The sequence below is a fragment of the Nematolebias whitei genome, chromosome 13 (genome assembly GCF_014905685.2).
Source record: "Nematolebias whitei isolate Nwh7 chromosome 13, NemWhi1, whole genome shotgun sequence".
NCBI classification, from domain to species: Eukaryota; Metazoa; Chordata; class Actinopteri; order Cyprinodontiformes; family Rivulidae; genus Nematolebias; species Nematolebias whitei.
Genome location: NC_056510.1, coordinates 17,586,847 through 17,591,006, shown reverse-complemented (window position 1 = coordinate 17,591,006; position 4,160 = coordinate 17,586,847). Strand labels below are relative to the sequence as shown.

The 4,160-nt window shown below is 37.0% G+C and overlaps 1 protein-coding gene across 1 annotated transcript in view; it reads left to right on the top strand.

Moving 5' to 3' along the window:
* Positions 1 to 3,564: 3,564 nt before the first annotated feature.
* The window catches only part of LOC119419083 (matrix-remodeling-associated protein 5-like), an 18,541-nt gene continuing 17,945 nt past the window's right edge, over positions 3,565 to 4,160 (top strand). Inside the window, exon 1 of the mRNA XM_037686383.1 lies at positions 3,565 to 3,938. The gene's annotated coding sequence lies outside the window, so the exon portion shown is untranslated. The remainder of the gene's footprint in view (positions 3,939 to 4,160) is intronic.

Here is a 4,160-nt window from a genome sequence, read left to right as displayed (position 1 = left end):
AGTAAAATGAATATTTAAATAAACATCAACAAGGTAAAACCTTGTGAATTAATAAATGTCAACATCCGCAAAAGTTATCTGAGGTGCATTTTTATTTTTTAACAATGAGTGGGCGGGACTTAGAACTGGTAGTGAAACTACTGAAGCTGTTCCATTCCGGCTTCTATTTCTGGATTCAGGTCTAGGGTCTACCCATATTTACAGCCCTTGGTCTTATAAAGCAGCACAGCTGTTGAGTGGTTGTTCACAGGTGAGGATACTGGATCAGGAAGTGATGTGGCATTGGGTGCAGAAGGACACCAGTTCAATTTCACCAAGAGAAATAAGGGAGGAGGATGCCTGGATCAGATAGGAGCCTCACACTCATTTGAAATTTTTATTAAAAAAAAACATTTTTAATTATTGTAACAGAACCACTAGACTGAGGAATAGCTTCTACGCTGAAAATGTTAGACTCGTGAATCCTTAACCAGGAAAATCACTGAAAAAAAAAAAAAAATCACTGTAATGCCACTTGATTGTTGATATGTGCTGCTGATCTCATGCTGCTGATTTATTTCACGCTGCTGTGTCCATCTGCTCACACAGACTCATGTTCGTGCGACTGTTGTTTGGCGTATTGTTTTTGCATTATTAGTGTTTAGCATATTCTTAGTTTAGCATATTTTTAGTTCATATCTTAGATCTTATTACTGTTTTTCTTTAACAATTTATACTTTTGTTGCGTGTAACTGGGACCCTGAGTACACAATTTCATTCCACCACATGTACCACATGAGATGCGAATGACAATAAAAAAAAAAAAACTTGACCTTGACCTTGACCTTGTAAATCAACAAATACCTAATTTCTAATTAGATAGATTTTCTTGTTGAATGCTTTAGAATGTGAGAAGATGAACTTATAGCATTACAAAAATTATTCATATTAAGCAGCTTACATCTCGGTGCATTATGTCATCCTAGTTTGTTTGTTGTTTGTATTCAAAACAGAAAATATCAAAACCATTAGGTAAAAAGCACAACTGGTTTCCTTAACCAGTACACTGTTTTTCTTTATTACACAGACGGCTCTGTGTTCCTGCTGTAGCTGTCTAACATATGGAATATGTTTACAGCTTCATACTGTCATGGATCTGAATCACAGCAATTATGGGATGAGATCATTATGCTTGATAGGTCATTAGTCACAAAAACAAACTTTTTATGAGTTCAGAAAAGAGACAAATCATTGCTCTTTTTGTTTTTCTGTTTGAAAGCTGAATTTGCAGCTGATTCAACAAGGGGGTATTTATTTAGAAAAGGAAGAGCTTAATTTTGCCTCTTAGAAAATTGCAATTTAGTTTTTTGGAAATAAACACATTCTTATTTGACCTAAATGCTCCAGTTGTTGGGTTCAAGATTAAAAAAAGAGAATTATAAAGATGACTGTTATTGCCTGTGAAAGGAAAAACAGCAATAATGTTTTTACCTGTGCCTGTGCGTGGTTGTCCTGTTTGCAAAATTTCTCATTAATCAGTGTCAAAACAGAAATTAAACTCCCATAAAGCAATTTTTGGATAGATCTCATCACCTACTGTACTTATCATATTACATTTAAGATGGCAGCAACAGCTAAGCAACCTCAGCAGAACCAAAAATGACCACAACAGCCAATTTTCAAGAATTAGCTGTGACACTAGCTGAGACTAATCCCCAACATCCCACCTAAGCACTAACAAATTTAGTGAGAAATTTTCTAAAATTATCCATGAATGTTTGGATTCAACTCTGTCTGTTTGGAAGCAAAATATCTTATGAACCACTAGAACCAATACAAATTGAAATAATTTTACAGATATTTTGTAAAACATTGCTGTGGCAGCAACTGAGCATTGTACACCGAGCACTGCACGTTGTGCATAACTTTGGCAATAACTTTTAACATTAAAATTACAAAGCCCTCAACAACCTAGCTCCATCTTATGTTAGAGATCTTATTGGTCCATATTTTCCTAACAGAGTACTTCGCTCAGATTGCAGGCTTACTTGCAGTTCCTAGAGTTTCCAAAAGCAGAATGGGAGGAAGATCTTCCAGTTATCAGGCTCCTCTCTTGTGGAACCAACTTCCAGTTTCTGTATGTAGGGATGACACATTGTCCAGTTTAAGACTGGGCTTAAGACTTTCCTTTTTGATAAATCCTATAGTTGGGGTTGGCTTGTTATGCTGCCATAAGCTTAAACTTCTAGAGGACAAATTGACCTAATTTCTTAAAATGAATTATTACAAATTTAATAGTTTTCATTTTAACAAAGTTCCTGCTCAGTCATCCAGGTACCACATTCAATAACTCTCAGTCGGGTCATCTAGACAGTTTATTTTTTATAGAGACGTTTTGCTCTCTATCCGGAGGGCTTCATCAGTCAAAGGAGTTCCAGTAAACTGTTTCCCCACCAAGCAGTAAACTACTTAAGTGGACCAACCAGTTTGCTGGAGCTAAGATGGTTTCTGAGGGACGTCCTGTCCCTCGTTGACTCCTCCCAGGGAGGCAGCCACAGCCAAAGTGGTTCAAGGCAACAAAGTTCATGCTCAATCATCCAGGTACCAAATTCAGTAATTCTCAGTCAGATCATCTGAACAGTTTTTTTTAAAGAGATGTGTCGCCCTCTATCCAGAGGGCTTCACCAGTCAGAGGAGTTCCAGTAAACTGTTTCCATTTTATTTTATTATTATTATAATTATTTTAACATGTGATTCTTGACCTAACATTGTGTATCTGTTCCTCCTTCCTGTTTCTCTTAAACCCAACCGGTCGAAGCAGACAGCCATTTGTCCTGAACCTGGTTCTGCAAAAGGTTTCTTCCACACGAGGGAGTTTTTCCTTTCCACTGTCGCCTTCGTGCTTGCTCAAGATGACAGTCTGTGATGGAGTTAAACTCAAAGCAGTCTGCTCCTCTGATAAATAATGTGATTAACTTACTTTTTATGTATGTGAATGTTTCTGTTCAGTACCCTGAGATGATTTCTCTCGTGACTTGGTGCTATATAAATAAACTGAAATGGATTAAATTGAATTAACCTTGCTTTTCTAATAGCAAAATATCTTATTTACCACAAAACAAATCTTAAGAAAACTTTAGTAATTACTGGATGCACATCGATAAGTGATTAAATTGTAGATACCCCAACTAACGTTAGCCAACACAAGTATGAATATAAGATTTATAGACATTCATCTGAAATTATGTGTAGCAGCTGATCATCCTCCCTATATTGTATTATTTAAGTTTATATCTGGCAACACATTCTTTCAAGGAACGCTAGGCATTTAATTTATGATTTACAAGAATTGATGCCAAACAACAAAATAAAATATAACCTAAAACTATGAACTTTGAATAATAAGATTAGTCCAGGAGTGAAGTCACACAGTAGATTCTTCTCTGTGGCCCACGTGCTCTTTTATCTCCAGACTTCCGCCCCTCTTCAGACAGACCCCTCTGCCTGAGCGTCACTCCTTTCACTTGCAGTGCAGTCCCCCACACTTCCCAAACTCAAATACTCACTGTCCCGCACACACGCACACGCACAGCCACACGCAGAAGCACAGCGCCAGATGCTCTTTACAAACAGTCCTCCTGCCGCGTGCAGCGCGTCTTTTCTTCTCCACTGACGCACAAGCGGAAAAAAGACCTCTTTGGATTTTTAACTCCGGATTTTCTTTGGTGAAGTTTTTTTTTACATGAAGTTCTCTAAAGTGCTTCTTTTTGGGATTTACCTCGCGCTCTGGAGTTTTATTGTGGTGACAGATGGGTGAATGAAGTGATTCAGGGAGCACCACATGCACGGAGCCGCACAGCTGGATTAAAAAAAAAAAAATAAAAAAAAAAAACGAAATTAATGGGCAAAATGATTAATTCAGTTAAATAATTTATGTCTCCGGACCAGAAGATTTCAAGGTATGATTTAATTCTCTCATATTATACAGACAGTAAGTTTTGCTGCAGTTTGACAGTTGCATGAGTTTGTTTCTGATTTCATGAAAAAAACCCACAAAGTTTCTGTGAAGTCTTAAAGTTTTTCAATCACTCCTAATGTGCTTTTGAAAAATTAATTCAAGTTAATATATTTGTCACTAAACTCACTCCCTGCCTGTCTCAAGTTGTTTATTTGATACATAT